Source organism: Lissotriton helveticus, chromosome 2_1 (genome assembly GCF_964261635.1).
Source record: "Lissotriton helveticus chromosome 2_1, aLisHel1.1, whole genome shotgun sequence".
Classification (NCBI taxonomy): Eukaryota; Metazoa; Chordata; class Amphibia; order Caudata; family Salamandridae; genus Lissotriton; species Lissotriton helveticus.
The window spans coordinates 779815906-779835559 of NC_136059.1; the positions used below are offsets into that span (position 1 = coordinate 779815906).

The following is a 19654-nucleotide window of genomic DNA, read 5'->3' on the forward strand; positions in this document are numbered from 1 at the left end:
CTTTGGGAATAGTCCCATGTCTGCAGTAATCTATTAGGAAATCTGAATGTAATTCTGTTCTTATTATCCTTTTTTTGTTGTTCCACAGGATACGCCATTCTTCCTCATCACTGTTATTAGCATTGATAGTTGTTACATTTTTGATAGTGCTATTTATGATCTTGTTAAATTGATCCTCACTATAGCTGAGTGTTTTCAGGCCTTCCATAGTGGCCTAGAGAGCAGGATTTGCTCTGAGGTATGTAAAGAACCACCTCCCCGGTTAACAAACCGTGTAAAGACAATACAATGAAAAGGGAGGTCTCCTCACAATCCGTAAGGGGACGAGGAGAGACACAATAGTTGCAACTAACAAGTAGTCCCTAGTAGGCCTATCGATAAGGCAGAGAAGGAGGTTCCTCAGTTGGATTTGACAATGGGGTAAAGGGGAAGGGGGGGGGAAGCCTAATAGCCACCAAATGCCATAACCACATGAAAAATAAAACACAGAGAATGAGGGAAAATTATCAAAATACAATTCAAAACACAGAGTATATGTACTTGCACAATTTTTAATTCACAATATACAACAGTTAATATATGGTAGCAATTTAAAAAACATAAAAATGTACTTGAAAATGTACATGGGTGCACAGGAATAAATTTAAAAACACAAGAACACAGGTTGTCGACGCAGCGTTTCGGTATCTATGATTTTGACCTTCATCAGGACAGGGTTTCTAAAAGAAGAAACATCTTATTTAGTAGAGGATATATTACATTTTGATCATCAATTTATTCACATATTCACAGTATTACAAGGAAGACCCATGTTGTCTAGCATGATTGCCTGGCAAGTACAGTGTCACATTATTTCTTTACACAAAGTGGGCACATTTTCGCCTCTTTTATTAAGCATGTGGTATGGTCTTGGAAGGAAAAAGGGGGAACCATTTGGGAGGGTAGGGTTTGTGGATATTCCATAAGCCCAGGGCCTGAAGTTAGGATAGCGCATTCGTAGTCAAATATTGTATTACAGCCAGTTTTTATTAAACAATACTGGAACAAAAAAGGGGACTGTACATTTCTTACCCATACAGAAACTCATTAGAATGGAGTTATATGAGTACCTTTGAAAGGAGAAGACAAGATCCTCTCTATTCGGAACTGTATAGGTGTTGTGACATCCAACCTTCTGGGGGCACGTTCCCTTAGGTGATGTGGTAATACTAAAAGTTTTTTTTTAAAGAAATTTATTGGTATTATTCATATGGGACATAATAACAATTGTTCCTGCAGTCTGAGTGTGATGTGAAGAATTACCTTTGCAGTTAATCTTCTTGATGTGTCCTTTGGTACTAAGCACCAATGAGATGGTTCAGATGTGAACTCTCTGGGGACTACCTTCATGGATTGGATAGTCTCTGTGAGGGCCCTGTGTGGTGGCAAAAGACGGGTAGATACAGTATATTATCTCTACTTAGATCGTGAGAGTATCTACTGAGGGCAGTTTGTATGTTTACCTTCAATGAATTTAGTATTCCTGGTTTGCGTGTGATTATTGAACGTCGCTCAGGTAGATCACGGGGATCTCTTTGGAGTTTACTGTCGTCAATTAGTAAAGCTCTGTGGGAGTCCTCTGGCGTCCTCTATATTTGGAAGAACAATATATAGTATGTAGTGTCCCTCATTAGGAATCAATTGGCATGTCTACAGTTCTAAACTATTTCGTGATTACCTTGTAACTTTAAGAAGCAAAAAGTGGGAGAGTGCAGGTAGCCACCGGTTATTCCTTCATCCCTGGTCAATTCTGGGGGAAGATTAATAGGCACCGTTTAGTGATAAGCCTATTTTGCATTCATTATGGAGTAAGAACATAGTCGTTCAGTACTTACCCCAGTGTCCATCTTTTTCAATGTGATTCTTAAAAAAGTGGTCCCGAGTCTGATATCGAGACGCAGATAATTCTTTACTGCGGGGAAATGATCTGTTACTGCGCTGGGTACGTAATATCACCAGGCTGAAGAAAAATATGCAGAATATTTATTTGCGCTATTTTTTTAAAGTTATTATCAAGATGCTAAATATCTCTGCAATTTGGAAAGCTCTTGTTCTAACGTATTTTACCGCTATGTTTCTAAATGCCATTCTTACGTGTAGTTGTAACAAATAATTAGTTAGGACAAACAGTATTCTATTTATTTTATCTATGGCCACTAGAGGGGGCTTACTGCTTACAGCTAAGGTTTGCTCTACTCTTCATTGAGCCTGACATTGCCTTACTTTAAAGAGATTTTTACTTTCTTATGAACTGTGGAATCAGACAGTTCAGTGCCGCTGAGGGTGTTTGACCTAATTTCGCCCTACCCACGGGAAAGCTTACCTTCAAAACGCGCTTCGGCCTCCCTGCTACCTCGCAACTCTCCGTCCACGAATGCAGCAGGGCGGAGGTCGCGTCTTTTTATATACAACGCCTGGGCACTTAGCTCAGCCGGCGCTCGTTCGGCTGATTATTTGGCGCGCTATTTTTTTCACAAGTAGAACTACTCGAGTAGTTCAGGTGATGGAACTACTGGTGTAGTTTGGGATGGGTTCTTATCTAAACTTATGCTTCACTTCCTGTCGGGCAGAAGTGCTTCAAACCCAGCGGAAAAATGAATTACCGCGCGGATTCCGCCGCGTGTCTGACCGATCTAGTTGTGCATAAAAACTATATGTTTAGTTTATACCATTTAACTTACGATCGGAGGGGCTCCTTTATTCGCCACATGCAAACCGGGGACCCGCCCTCATGATAAGATGTTTATTTATGGGTAGAGGTAACCACCTAGATGTCCATCGTGTGTCATTACTGGAAACAGAAGCACATAGCGATGGTAACCTTTGTGGAATATGTCTCCTAAGTAAAAATGCATTCTTAACACTTAGAGGACTACCAGCAATGCCTCTTGTGGTAAAGTCTATAGGGCTTCATACAATATGTTGTGCATTCTTATAGTTGTCATCGAAACACCCGAGGGGCATATAATATTGGTAGTTAAAAATATAAGGATAGTTCCGGTATCGGAGGGCGCAAAAAGGTGCATATATATCTTTGGGGGCCCTACTAGACTAAGATACGCTCCCAATCCTCTTTGTTATTCAATCCTTTCTTAACTGTTTTGAATTTTGACATGAAGAATTGTTCTCTTTTCCTTCGTTTGGCTTCAGTGTCACCGCCTCTGGCGCTCATGTGTATTTGTTCCAACACACACCAGGATAGGTCTTCTAGTGTGTGGTTGGCCTCCTGCCAGTGTTCGGTCAGGGGTGCTCCTTTCTTTTTGGTTCTTATGGCAGATCTATGTTCATTAAGTCTTAATCGAACTTCTCTGGAGGTTTCGCCTATGTAGGGTAAGTTGCACGGGCATTTAATCAAATATATTAAGTTTTTAGTCCTGCAGTTCATCATTGATTGAATTTTATGAGTGTTTTTGTTTACATCTATGCAGGCACCCTTAATTATTGACTTGCAGTTGCCACAATTCCCACATGGGAAAGTTCCTGTTGGCAGGGGAGCATTGTTAATGCTTAGTTGTGGATCAGGTTTAGTTTCCCTATACGTGTGGACTAAGCTATTTCTTATCGTTTTATTGCGTCTGAACGCAAACATAGGTTTGGGTAATTTTTCTTTCTTTTTATTAGTCACTAAGTGCCAATTTCGGTTTATAATGTTCTTTATTTTGTTACTGACAGAACTATAGTTAGTTACAAAAATAAGAGGTTTGGTTGCTTCAGTTTTCTGTTGTTTGTTCTGCAGGAGGTTGTCCCTATTATAATATTTTGCTCTTTTATAAGCGTGTCTGATCATTCGTTTCGGATAACCTCGATTAACAAATTTCTCGGTGAGAATGTTGGCATGTTTGTCGAAATCTTGCATCTTGGTGCAGTTTCGTCTCAACCTGAGGAATTGGCCGAAAGGTATATTGTCTTTCTGGCATGGTGGATGGAAGCTATCATAATGCAGCATGGTGTTGCGATCAGTTTTTTTCGTAAACAACTCAACTAATAGTTTATTCTCCTCATTTTTAATCAAAATATCTAAAAATTCACACTGCTGTGTATCATGATTAGAGGTAAATTTCAAATTGCTGTCACCTAAGTTCAGCCATATGATGAATTCTTCCAAAGTTTCTACTGGGCCTGTCCATATGAAGAAAACATCGTCTATATACCTAGACCAGTTGGATATGTTCTCATAGAATGGTGCCATGGGGTTAAAAATATGGTTATCTTCGAACCTGGCCACGTATAAACAAGCCAGGCTCGGCGCACAGGTGGCTCCCATGCTGGTCCCCTTGATTTGTTTAAAAAAATCGTTTTGGAACATAAAAATGTTATTTTTCAGGACTAATGTCACACAGTCCACTATAAAGGTTTCTTGTGCAGTAAGATCCCTCTCTTGACTTGAAAAGAGGCTTTCTATCATTTCAATAGTGCTGTCCTGGGGTATGTTTGTATACAAAGCCTCTATATCGAGGGTTACTAAAATTTGGGTGTCACTATTAAAAGGAATTCCCTCAAGTTTCTGAATGATATCTCCTGTATCTTTAACGTAGGCTCTTTGGTTAACGACATGGGGTTGGAGAAAGATATCTGCGTATTGACTTAATGGCTCTGTGAGGGAGCCTATACTAGAGACAATGGGCCTCATGGGTGGGTTCAGAATGACACCCAAATTTTAGTAACCCTCGATATAGAGGCTTTGTATACAAACATACCCCAGGACAGCACTATTGAAATGATAGAAAGCCTCTTTTCAAGTCAAGAGAGGGATCTTACTGCACAAGAAACCTTTATAGTGGACTGTGTGACATTAGTCCTGAAAAATAACATTTTTATGTTCCAAAACGATTTTTTTAAACAAATCAAGGGGACCAGCATGGGAGCCACCTGTGCGCCGAGCCTGGCTTGTTTATACGTGGCCAGGTTCGAAGATAACCATATTTTTAACCCCATGGCACCATTCTATGAGAACATATCCAACTGGTCTAGGTATATAGACGATGTTTTCTTCATATGGACAGGCCCAGTAGAAACTTTGGAAGAATTCATCATATGGCTGAACTTAGGTGACAGCAATTTGAAATTTACCTCTAATCATGATACACAGCAGTGTGAATTTTTAGATATTTTGATTAAAAATGAGGAGAATAAACTATTAGTTGAGTTGTTTACGAAAAAAACTGATCGCAACACCATGCTGCATTATGATAGCTTCCATCCACCATGCCAGAAAGACAATATACCTTTCGGCCAATTCCTCAGGTTGAGACGAAACTGCACCAAGATGCAAGATTTCGACAAACATGCCAACATTCTCACCGAGAAATTTGTTAATCGAGGTTATCCGAAACGAATGATCAGACACGCTTATAAAAGAGCAAAATATTATAATAGGGACAACCTCCTGCAGAACAAACAACAGAAAACTGAAGCAACCAAACCTCTTATTTTTGTAACTAACTATAGTTCTGTCAGTAACAAAATAAAGAACATTATAAACCGAAATTGGCACTTAGTGACTAATAAAAAGAAAGAAAAATTACCCAAACCTATGTTTGCGTTCAGACGCAATAAAACGATAAGAAATAGCTTAGTCCACACGTATAGGGAAACTAAACCTGATCCACAACTAAGCATTAACAATGCTCCCCTGCCAACAGGAACTTTCCCATGTGGGAATTGTGGCAACTGCAAGTCAATAATTAAGGGTGCCTGCATAGATGTAAACAAAAACACTCATAAAATTCAATCAATGATGAACTGCAGGACTAAAAACTTAATATATTTGATTAAATGCCCGTGCAACTTACCCTACATAGGCGAAACCTCCAGAGAAGTTCGATTAAGACTTAATGAACATAGATCTGCCATAAGAACCAAAAAGAAAGGAGCACCCCTGACCGAACACTGGCAGGAGGCCAACCACACACTAGAAGACCTATCCTGGTGTGTGTTGGAACAAATACACATGAGCGCCAGAGGCGGTGACACTGAAGCCAAACGAAGGAAAAGAGAACAATTCTTCATGTCAAAATTCAAAACAGTTAAGAAAGGATTGAATAACAAAGAGGATTGGGAGCGTATCTTAGTCTAGTAGGGCCCCCAAAGATATATATGCACCTTTTTGCGCCCTCCGATACCGGAACTATCCTTATATTTTTAACTACCAATATTATATGCCCCTCGGGTGTTTCGATGACAACTATAAGAATGCACAACATATTGTATGAAGCCCTATAGACTTTACCACAAGAGGCATTGCTGGTAGTCCTCTAAGTGTTAAGAATGCATTTTTACTTAGGAGACATATTCCACAAAGGTTACCATCGCTATGTGCTTCTGTTTCCAGTAATGACACACGATGGACATCTAGGTGGTTACCTCTACCCATAAATAAACATCTTATCATGAGGGCGGGTCCCCGGTTTGCATGTGGCGAATAAAGGAGCCCCTCCGATCGTAAGTTAAATGGTATAAACTAAACATATAGTTTTTATGCACAACTAGATCGGTCAGACACGCGGCGGAATCCGCGCGGTAATTCATTTTTCCGCTGGGTTTGAAGCACTTCTGCCCGACAGGAAGTGAAGCATAAGTTTAGATAAGAACCCATCCCAAACTACACCAGTAGTTCCATCACCTGAACTACTCGAGTAGTTCTACTTGTGAAAAAAATAGCGCGCCAAATAATCAGCCGAACGAGCGCCGGCTGAGCTAAGTGCCCAGGCGTTGTATATAAAAAGACGCGACCTCCGCCCTGCTGCATTCGTGGACGGAGAGTTGCGAGGTAGCAGGGAGGCCGAAGCGCGTTTTGAAGGTAAGCTTTCCCGTGGGTAGGGCGAAATTAGGTCAAACACCCTCAGCGGCACTGAACTGTCTGATTCCACAGTTCATAAGAAAGTAAAAATCTCTTTAAAGTAAGGCAATGTCAGGCTCAATGAAGAGTAGAGCAAACCTTAGCTGTAAGCAGTAAGCCCCCTCTAGTGGCCATAGATAAAATAAATAGAATACTGTTTGTCCTAACTAATTATTTGTTACAACTACACGTAAGAATGGCATTTAGAAACATAGCGGTAAAATACGTTAGAACAAGAGCTTTCCAAATTGCAGAGATATTTAGCATCTTGATAATAACTTTAAAAAAATAGCGCAAATAAATATTCTGCATATTTTTCTTCAGCCTGGTGATATTACGTACCCAGCGCAGTAACAGATCATTTCCCCGCAGTAAAGAATTATCTGCGTCTCGATATCAGACTCGGGACCACTTTTTTAAGAATCACATTGAAAAAGATGGACACTGGGGTAAGTACTGAACGACTATGTTCTTACTCCATAATGAATGCAAAATAGGCTTATCACTAAACGGTGCCTATTAATCTTCCCCGAGAATTGACCAGGGATGAAGGAATAACCGGTGGCTACCTGCACTCTCCCACTTTTTGCTTCTTAAAGTTACAAGGTAATCACGAAATAGTTTAGAACTGTAGACATGCCAATTGATTCCTAATGAGGGACACTACATACTATATATTGTTCTTCCAAATATAGAGGACGCCAGAGGACTCCCACAGAGCTTTACTAATTGACGACAGTAAACTCCAAAGAGATCCCCGTGATCTACCTGAGCGACGTTCAATAATCACACGCAAACCAGGAATACTAAATTCATTGAAGGTAAACATACAAACTGCCCTCAGTAGATACTCTCACGATCTAAGTAGAGATAATATACTGTATCTACCCGTCTTTTGCCACCACACAGGGCCCTCACAGAGACTATCCAATCCATGAAGGTAGTCCCCAGAGAGTTCACATCTGAACCATCTCATTGGTGCTTAGTACCAAAGGACACACCAAGAAGATTAACTGCAAAGGTAATTCTTCACATCACACTCAGACTGCAGGAACAATTGTTATTATGTCCCATATGAATAATACCAATAAATTTCTTTTAAAAAAAACTTTTAGTATTACCACATCACCTAAGGGAACGTGCCCCCAGAAGGTTGGATGTCACAACACCTATACAGTTCCGAATAGAGAGGATCTTGTCTTCTCCTTTCAAAGGTACTCATATAACTCCATTCTAATGAGTTTCTGTATGGGTAAGAAATGTACAGTCCCCTTTTTTGTTCCAGTATTGTTTAATAAAAACTGGCTGTAATACAATATTTGACTACGAATGCGCTATCCTAACTTCAGGCCCTGGGCTTATGGAATATCCACAAACCCTACCCTCCCAAATGGTTCCCCCTTTTTCCTTCCAAGACCATACCACATGCTTAATAAAAGAGGCGAAAATGTGCCCACTTTGTGTAAAGAAATAATGTGACACTGTACTTGCCAGGCAATCATGCTAGACAACATGGGTCTTCCTTGTAATACTGTGAATATGTGAATAAATTGATGATCAAAATGTAATATATCCTCTACTAAATAAGATGTTTCTTCTTTTAGAAACCCTGTCCTGATGAAGGTCAAAATCATAGATACCGAAACGCTGCGTCGACAACCTGTGTTCTTGTGTTTTTAAATTTATTCCTGTGCACCCATGTACATTTTCAAGTACATTTTTATGTTTTTTAAATTGCTACCATATATTAACTGTTGTATATTGTGAATTAAAAATTGTGCAAGTACATATACTCTGTGTTTTGAATTGTATTTTGATAATTTTCCCTCATTCTCTGTGTTTTATTTTTCATGTGGTTATGGCATTTGGTGGCTATTAGGCTTCCCCCCCCTTCCCCTTTACCCCATTGTCAAATCCAACTGAGGAACCTCCTTCTCTGCCTTATCGATAGGCCTACTAGGGACTACTTGTTAGTTGCAACTATTGTGTCTCTCCTCGTCCCCTTACGGATTGTGAGGAGACCTCCCTTTTCATTGTATTGTCTTTACACGGTTTGTTAACCGGGGAGGTGGTTCTTTACATACCTCAGAGCAAATCCTGCTCTCTAGGCCACTATGGAAGGCCTGAAAACACTCAGCTATAGTGAGGATCAATTTAACAAGATCATAAATAGCACTATCAAAAATGTAACAACTATCAATGCTAATAACAGTGATGAGGAAGAATGGCGTATCCTGTGGAACAACAAAAAAAGGATAATAAGAACAGAATTACATTCAGATTTCCTAATAGATTACTGCAGACATGGGACTATTCCCAAAGGTCTCCAGGTGACTAATGAGCCCGGTATTTTTATAAACAATCAAAAATTCATAAAAAATTGGACCCTTATAGCAAACAGATGCAGCAGAGACTGGATGCTGTTAATAATAGAAACGGCAACCGACATCCTGATCATAGAGAGAGAGGAATTAAAAGAACTAGAGAAAAAATTAGAAGAATGCACTGGTCTGGAAGAAGCCCGAAAAAAGTTAGAAGACATCCAAAATGATGTGAATGGCTACAGGGATTATCTGATAAACAAAAAGAGTAATAAACTGAAGAAAGATATAGAAAAATACAATCCGGAACATGTTTATCCCTATCTTCAGAAAGATTATTACGAGCGACCACGCGAATACCCCCAGTTCCGCAGACCAGGACAACAAAATCAAAGACAAAATTTCAATCGTAAAAAAGTGAGGTTTTTCGATACCTCGTATACGAGCTCTGACTCAGAAACTGAATCAACTGAGCATGGTCAACACTCTTCCCTAAAAGAGAAGGATACGATCGGAATTCAATCGAGAGATACCCTCTCTTTTTTAGAGCAGCGACAAAATTTTCCCCACAACCGTGGGAGAGCGAGAGGCAAGAGCAACTACACCCCTCGACCTCAATACAATCACCGATACCAGACAAGGAGCCAGAAAACCTGGGAAACATAAACAAGGCACCTGTAATCAATCTATCAGAGATTAATCTAACAGAGATAGAAATACAACTTTTAGAAAAGGGTTTAGGCTTTGCCATTGCATCCCCCATAGATAGGTTCAACTTAGAGAGAGACCTCCAGGCTTTCTTCAGAAAAGTCAGATTACTAACCTTTTTTGAAGGGAAAGAAAAATTACCCTCTTCCAATAAGTCCGGACTGAAACCTAAATCCTCATGGACCCCAAACATAAGCCAGATTAACAAAGACATAGAAGCCTTTGAGATAGTAGTTGAGAAGGGTATTTCTGACCTCTTGGACCAAAAGAATTGGACCAACTTAAATTTAAAAAAAGAAGAAAAACAGGCTCTAGAGAAACTACAGAATTGCCAAACATTGACGATTAAACCCGCAGATAAAGGCGGTAGCATTGTGATCATGTCTACACAACAATACACTGAAAAAATGCGGGGTTTATTAAACAATCAGGATCACTATAAACAGGTCAAAAGAGAAGATTGGCTACAACTAAAAACCACAGTCAAAAGAACACTAGACCTAGCATTAGAAGATGAGGTGATTTGCAACGAAGAACACAAATACCTCTGCAATGAAAACCCAGTGATCCCGGCCCTCTACGGGTTACCGAAAGTTCACAAAGACATTCTGAACCCACCCATGAGGCCCATTGTCTCTAGTATAGGCTCCCTCACAGAGCCATTAAGTCAATACGCAGATATCTTTCTCCAACCCCATGTCGTTAACCAAAGAGCCTACGTTAAAGATACAGGAGATATCATTCAGAAACTTGAGGGAATTCCTTTTAATAGTGACACCCAAATTTTAGTAACCCTCGATATAGAGGCTTTGTATACAAACATACCCCAGGACAGCACTATTGAAATGATAGAAAGCCTCTTTTCAAGTCAAGAGAGCGATCTTACTGCACAAGAAACCTTTATAGTGGACTGTGTGACATTAGTCCTGAAAAATAACATTTTTATGTTCCAAAACGATTTTTTTAAACAAATCAAGGGGACCAGCATGGGAGCCACCTGTGCGCCGAGCCTGGCTTGTTTATACGTGGCCAGGTTCGAAGATAACCATATTTTTAACCCCATGGCACCATTCTATGAGAACATATCCAACTGGTCTAGGTATATAGACGATGTTTTCTTCATATGGACAGGCCCAGTAGAAACTTTGGAAGAATTCATCATATGGCTGAACTTAGGTGACAGCAATTTGAAATTTACCTCTAATCATGATACACAGCAGTGTGAATTTTTAGATATTTTGATTAAAAATGAGGAGAATAAACTATTAGTTGAGTTGTTTACGAAAAAAACTGATCGCAACACCATGCTGCATTATGATAGCTTCCATCCACCATGCCAGAAAGACAATATACCTTTCGGCCAATTCCTCAGGTTGAGACGAAACTGCACCAAGATGCAAGATTTCGACAAACATGCCAACATTCTCACCGAGAAATTTGTTAATCGAGGTTATCCGAAACGAATGATCAGACACGCTTATAAAAGAGCAAAATATTATAATAGGGACAACCTCCTGCAGAACAAACAACAGAAAACTGAAGCAACCAAACCTCTTATTTTTGTAACTAACTATAGTTCTGTCAGTAACAAAATAAAGAACATTATAAACCGAAATTGGCACTTAGTGACTAATAAAAAGAAAGAAAAATTACCCAAACCTATGTTTGCGTTCAGACGCAATAAAACGATAAGAAATAGCTTAGTCCACACGTATAGGGAAACTAAACCTGATCCACAACTAAGCATTAACAATGCTCCCCTGCCAACAGGAACTTTCCCATGTGGGAATTGTGGCAACTGCAAGTCAATAATTAAGGGTGCCTGCATAGATGTAAACAAAAACACTCATAAAATTCAATCAATGATGAACTGCAGGACTAAAAACTTAATATATTTGATTAAATGCCCGTGCAACTTACCCTACATAGGCGAAACCTCCAGAGAAGTTCGATTAAGACTTAATGAACATAGATCTGCCATAAGAACCAAAAAGAAAGGAGCACCCCTGACCGAACACTGGCAGGAGGCCAACCACACACTAGAAGACCTATCCTGGTGTGTGTTGGAACAAATACACATGAGCGCCAGAGGCGGTGACACTGAAGCCAAACGAAGGAAAAGAGAACAATTCTTCATGTCAAAATTCAAAACAGTTAAGAAAGGATTGAATAACAAAGAGGATTGGGAGCGTATCTTAGTCTAGTAGGGCCCCCAAAGATATATATGCACCTTTTTGCGCCCTCCGATACCGGAACTATCCTTATATTTTTAACTACCAATATTATATGCCCCTCGGGTGTTTCGATGACAACTATAAGAATGCACAACATATTGTATGAAGCCCTATAGACTTTACCACAAGAGGCATTGCTGGTAGTCCTCTAAGTGTTAAGAATGCATTTTTACTTAGGAGACATATTCCACAAAGGTTACCATCGCTATGTGCTTCTGTTTCCAGTAATGACACACGATGGACATCTAGGTGGTTACCTCTACCCATAAATAAACATCTTATCATGAGGGCGGGTCCCCGGTTTGCATGTGGCGAATAAAGGAGCCCCTCCGATCGTAAGTTAAATGGTATAAACTAAACATATAGTTTTTATGCACAACTAGATCGGTCAGACACGCGGCGGAATCCGCGCGGTAATTCATTTTTCCGCTGGGTTTGAAGCACTTCTGCCCGACAGGAAGTGAAGCATAAGTTTAGATAAGAACCCATCCCAAACTACACCAGTAGTTCCATCACCTGAACTACTCGAGTAGTTCTACTTGTGAAAAAAATAGCGCGCCAAATAATCAGCCGAACGAGCGCCGGCTGAGCTAAGTGCCCAGGCGTTGTATATAAAAAGACGCGACCTCCGCCCTGCTGCATTCGTGGACGGAGAGTTGCGAGGTAGCAGGGAGGCCGAAGCGCGTTTTGAAGGTAAGCTTTCCCGTGGGTAGGGCGAAATTAGGTCAAACACCCTCAGCGGCACTGAACTGTCTGATTCCACAGTTCATAAGAAAGTAAAAATCTCTTTAAAGTAAGGCAATGTCAGGCTCAATGAAGAGTAGAGCAAACCTTAGCTGTAAGCAGTAAGCCCCCTCTAGTGGCCATAGATAAAATAAATAGAATACTGTTTGTCCTAACTAATTATTTGTTACAACTACACGTAAGAATGGCATTTAGAAACATAGCGGTAAAATACGTTAGAACAAGAGCTTTCCAAATTGCAGAGATATTTAGCATCTTGATAATAACTTTAAAAAAATAGCGCAAATAAATATTCTGCATATTTTTCTTCAGCCTGGTGATATTACGTACCCAGCGCAGTAACAGATCATTTCCCCGCAGTAAAGAATTATCTGCGTCTCGATATCAGACTCGGGACCACTTTTTTAAGAATCACATTGAAAAAGATGGACACTGGGGTAAGTACTGAACGACTATGTTCTTACTCCATAATGAATGCAAAATAGGCTTATCACTAAACGGTGCCTATTAATCTTCCCCCAGAATTGACCAGGGATGAAGGAATCACCGGTGGCTACCTGCACTCTCCCACTTTTTGCTTCTTAAAGTTACAAGGTAATCACGAAATAGTTTAGAACTGTAGACATGCCAATTGATTCCTAATGAGGGACACTACATACTATATATTGTTCTTCCAAATATAGAGGACGCCAGAGGACTCCCACAGAGCTTTACTAATTGACGACAGTAAACTCCAAAGAGATCCCCGTGATCTACCTGAGCGACGTTCAATAATCACACGCAAACCAGGAATACTAAATTCATTGAAGGTAAACATACAAACTGCCCTCAGTAGATACTCTCACGATCTAAGTAGAGATAATATACTGTATCTACCCGTCTTTTGCCACCACACAGGGCCCTCACAGAGACTATCCAATCCATGAAGGTAGTCCCCAGAGAGTTCACATCTGAACCATCTCATTGGTGCTTAGTACCAAAGGACACACCAAGAAGATTAACTGCAAAGGTAATTCTTCACATCACACTCAGACTGCAGGAACAATTGTTATTATGTCCCATATGAATAATACCAATAAATTTCTTTTAAAAAAAACTTTTAGTATTACCACATCACCTAAGGGAACGTGCCCCCAGAAGGTTGGATGTCACAACACCTATACAGTTCCGAATAGAGAGGATCTTGTCTTCTCCTTTCAAAGGTACTCATATAACTCCATTCTAATGAGTTTCTGTATGGGTAAGAAATGTACAGTCCCCTTTTTTGTTCCAGTATTGTTTAATAAAAACTGGCTGTAATACAATATTTGACTACGAATGCGCTATCCTAACTTCAGGCCCTGGGCTTATGGAATATCCACAAACCCTACCCTCCCAAATGGTTCCCCCTTTTTCCTTCCAAGACCATACCACATGCTTAATAAAAGAGGCGAAAATGTGCCCACTTTGTGTAAAGAAATAATGTGACACTGTACTTGCCAGGCAATCATGCTAGACAACATGGGTCTTCCTTGTAATACTGTGAATATGTGAATAAATTGATGATCAAAATGTAATATATCCTCTACTAAATAAGATGTTTCTTCTTTTAGAAACCCTGTCCTGATGAAGGTCAAAATCATAGATACCGAAACGCTGCGTCGACAACCTGTGTTCTTGTGTTTTTAAATTTATTCCTGTGCACCCATGTACATTTTCAAGTACATTTTTATGTTTTTTAAATTGCTACCATATATTAACTGTTGTATATTGTGAATTAAAAATTGTGCAAGTACATATACTCTGTGTTTTGAATTGTATTTTGATAATTTTCCCTCATTCTCTGTGTTTTATTTTTCATGTGGTTATGGCATTTGGTGGCTATTAGGCTTCCCCCCCCTTCCCCTTTACCCCATTGTCAAATCCAACTGAGGAACCTCCTTCTCTGCCTTATCGATAGGCCTACTAGGGACTACTTGTTAGTTGCAACTAATGAAGGAAATTCAACAGAGGATGCTCGGAGGGCAAGTGAAGGTGAGAATGCGGAGAGGAAGGAGGTCACCGAGTGAATGGGGAAGAGTCAAACAGGTGAGATGGTTTTGAGAAGGAGGAATCGAGAATGAGTCGGCATGGGGTGGGGAAAGTACATTTATTGCATTGATGTACTATGTAATAAAGTCTATATGAGTGCAACCTTGTCCTAATAAAATGGCCTTTTATGCTTCAAGTAACAGCGTGGAGTGTGGTTCTTGCGCAAGAGGGGTTTGAAACGCATCGACCTTCTTTTCAAACAGAGTCCATAAAATGTAAACCCTTCACTGTTTCTCTCAATAATTTCATTGGCTGTCAATTGAACAATTGATTGTATCAAAAAAACGGTCCGGAGTTTATTTCTTCTTAATTGTATACACTGTTTGTATCTAGCCCTGAATAGAAGGTTGAAACCTTGTAAATAGGAACTCACCCATCTGGGTCTGTGTTTGTTGTGTGTCTTAAATGTTTTGTGTATAGTTGAATTGCAGTTCTTGTTTATTAGTTGACGTCTTTGCTGTGTCCCTGACTGCTCACACTGAATGCACATAGTGATTGTAGTAGTTGCGAGTGATTTTGTTTGGTTTTTAAACTTTTAAAGATTTTACTCTGCCTCAGCACTTTTGCAAATTTTCTTGCTTCTTTCACATTACTCACCGGCCCCCTGGCCAAGGCCCTCCCCAAAGACTTCACTACTCACTGGACCAGCTGCTTGTTCTTCAGCCTAAAGTACCTTGTAAGTACTATATATGGTACCCTAATATCCCCCTGAAACATTGTAAAAACAGTGCGTTCAGAGGCACACCGGACCCCATTAATCTTCCTGACATTTCCTGCCCTACACGAGTCACTATACTCAGTCCTAACTGCAGGTCATTAGTTAAACATCATGCTGATATACTAGATCTTCTCCTGGGTTCTGCCCCTGATGAGTGGAAGGCGAATTCCATGTAAAAAGACCACCATGGGAATGTGGGATAGTATCATCCAACAATATGAAGACTCACCACCCAGATAGTAAGTCGATTATTCAGTTTTATTATTCAAAAATGGTATAAGTATAATATCTGATTATAACATTTTCTTAACCTATATCATTTAAATACTTCTTTGTTCTTGTAAGGTAGTTTACAATTCAGATAGTTAAGCTCCTAAAAACACAAAACATACAAACAATTGGCAATAGACAATACAGATGATGGAGGCAATGCGGCGGACTCTATGGTAACCACAAATCTGGCTCTACCGGCAGGCTACAGGCTGATTACCCAGAACAGGCTTAAAGGCAGAGGGGGTGGTCTAGCAGTGATATTCAAAATTGTCTTTCAGTGCTCATAATCTTCCCAGCCTATTCCTGATTGCGAAAGCGCCTTGTGCAAAATATCTCTCTCCCATAACTTCACCTATACCGGGCTTCTCATCTATCGCCCTCCTGGTCCAGCCAGGGCCTTTCAAGAGGCTCTAACTCACGTTGCCTCCACCCTCGTTTTAGAGTCAGCTAATTTAAATATTATAGGGAATCTCAATCTCCATTTGGACTGTCACGACTCCCATGAGATCTCCAACTTTCTGGATGACTTGGAAGCCTGTGAACTGGTTCAATTGGTAGTGGGCCCCACACATCAAGCGGGTCATTTACTTGACCCAGTCTTTTCGAATCTACAAAATCTGTCAGTACTCCCCCCCCCTCCCTCTGATATGGACTGACCATTACCTTATTTCTATATACTTGGATTTAGAAGAGACCACCCTGAGGGCCCCCGCCAATTGCTGTGGAAACGTCCCTGGCACAAACTGGACAAAACCACCTTTTGAGATACTCTAAATGCTTCCCGCCTAGTCTGGCCTCTTGATCCAGAGGCAGCCGACAGAGCATTTATGGGCTGAATTAATAATTCACTCGATCAATGCATCCCGAAGAAATTGTCTGAGTCCAGGAGAGTTCAAACACACACTTGGTATAATGAGACCATACGAGCAGAAAGGAAAAAGTGTAAAATCTTAGAGCGGGCCTGGAGGCGGTCATATGACGACGTTGCTAAACACACGTACAGAAGGGCCATAAAAATCTAACACAATCTAGTTCAAAAAACAAAAGCCTCTTTTTATGCAGCATCTATTGCCTCCAGCTCCAATCCCTCCAAAACCATTTTTTCCCTTGTGAAAGATAAGTTGCAACCCCCAACAGGCTCCTTTGACACCATCTCTTCTAATACCCAATGTGACTGCCTGGCAAAATTCTTTATTAATAAGGTTGATCTTATTTATAGCGCCCGAGACGCAAAGCAAGGCCCGTTCAAATCCATGGCAATCCCCACTCTGTGTCTTGCCTCTTACCTTTTACAGACCCTGCCGCCTGTGTCCTTTGAAGACCTAGCTACCTTAACAGCGAAAGTAAAATCTGGTTCCCCTGACGACCCTGTAAAACATGAGATCTTTAAAAAAATTCTACAACTGCTTGCTGTTGGAGGGTAGGATATTTATCAACAACTCCCTCCAATCAGCAGTGATTCCCAATTCCTGGAAACACGCTAGAATTGTTCTGCTACTTAAAAAGCCCACTCTTGATTCATCCTTATCAGATAATTTCAGACCTATAGCTCTGCTTCCATATTTGGCCAAGATTATGGAATCCCATGTCAACACCATTCTGACTAACTACCTAGAGTCTAATTCAATTCTAGACAGCTCTCAGAACGGGTTCCGTTCCAAACATAGCACAGAATCAGCACTCTTGACAGTCACAGAGCAGCTCTGGGCAGCTCAAGACGAGGGTAACACATCGACACTGGTTTTACTCGATCTTAGTGCCGCCTTTGACACGGCCTCCCATAAAAATCTTCTGCAACGTCTGGAAGAGATCGTAGTCAAAGGCGGGGCGCTGGCCTGGTTTCTTTCGGAACGTTCTTTCCAGGTTCACGCCCCCCCCATATCTATCCAGTGTCTACCCTCTAAAGCACGGTGTCCCCCAGAGCTCGGCTCTGAGCCCTACGCTGTTCAATGTGTATGTCCGCCCTCTAGCTCTGTTAGCCAAAGAACGTAACATCAAAATGACATTGTATGTGGACGATACCCAGCTGGTGTTCACCTTTACTGACAGCCGATTACTGACCAACTGAAATTCCGTGAGGATGTCATGGTCATCTCTGACTGGATGACTAACAACTACCTGCAGTTGAACTCTGTTAAAACAGAGTTGTTCCTGGTAGGCCGCGACACACATAAATGGGACTCCCAGTGGTGGCCTACGGCATTAGGCTCCCCTCCAACCAAAAAACACTGTTAAAGATCTAGGGGTCTTGATTGATACTGCTCTTAGTTTTGAGCCTCATGCAAAGAAGGTGGCTGGTACATATTTTGGCCTCCTGCGCAGCCTTAAACATATTTTAGGCTTCTTTGACGCTTCTATCCGCCAACTGATAGTGCAGTCGGTGGTTTAATCACGTCTGGATTACTGCAATGGTCTACTGCTGGGCACTAATAAAATAGTCACGGCCAGACTCCAGCGACTACAAAATGCAGTAGCACGCATTCTTTTTGCCGTACCCAGGTTATGCCGTACCTCCAATCTTCTTCACCGTCTTCATTGGTGGCCCATAGGCAAAGAATTCAATTTAAGACCCTATGTACCACTCACAAGATCCTGCATGGCCAGGGTCCCCTAATCTGCAGGAGATCTGCACAGCCTATGTTCCTAGGCGGGCATTACGTTCTGCCGATCTACATCTGCTGTGCACTCCATGAGTCCGCCGCTGCAGAGCTGGTGGTCGATATTTAAAAGCTCAGGCACCTGCACTGTGGAATTCCATCCCTCTGACTGCACGTAACACCAGCGATCACTGGACATTTAGGAGACTGATTAAAACCTGGCTCTTCACATCCATCTAGCTACACTACTTCCTACTTCCCGCTCCGCTAGCGCTGGGACGCCCTGTTGCTGGGGCAGCCATGCGCGGTATAAGTTCCTCTAACATAACATAACATAACATAACATATAAATGTAATGCGTTTTTTCTTTATATGTTGTGATGGTTGTAATATTGTAAAGAATCTTTCAGAATGTTTGAAAAAAAGTAATTAAAAGAAATACCTTCCCTCTGAAAAATAAAGAGATAAGGTAATAACCTTTGGGCCACATTGAATGGTCCTTGTATCCCAGTAAAAGTAACACATGCCGGTAAATCAGTTTTGGCATTTCGTATGTTGTTTATTGACAACTGGGCTCAGCCTTACTGATAGGAGCCAGAACCCCTTTTTTGGCATGTATTCCTTATATGTATCCTAAGCATAAAAAGGGGTGTACTCCTTAACATCACATCATGGTCACCTGATCTTGAGGGGTCGTGGTTTGTTGAGGATTGCCGCATAACCCTAACTATGTGTTAGGACCTTGAGCACGTGACTAGCACGGGACCAAGGTGATGTCACAACACACATGACCCAGCACTGTCATGTGGGGCCCCCCAGTAACAGAAGTGATGACACTTCCAGGTTGGGACATCTGTCACTTTTTGCATGATTCAAAAGTGTATTCCTTTGTACTACTAATGTATCATGGCTACGACATACTGAGTGCATGGAAATTAACTTACTCCTTCATTTCTTACATGATATTCAACCATCTTAATATACATATAATGACAGACTATCAAGGAGATTTCAGCAACTCTTTATCACTTTATATTGCAAATAAACATAAAAGCAACACAAATCTGTTTTGGTTTTGCAGAGACGAGGAATTTGCATTGGGTTACAGATCT

The 19654-nt window shown here is 40.8% G+C and overlaps 1 protein-coding gene across 1 annotated transcript in view; it reads right to left on the bottom strand.

The window, feature by feature from the left end:
• Positions 1 to 19654, bottom strand: part of TMEM232 (transmembrane protein 232) — a 762630-nt gene that overhangs the window by 662126 nt on the left and 80850 nt on the right. The gene's annotated exons all lie outside the window — the stretch shown is intronic.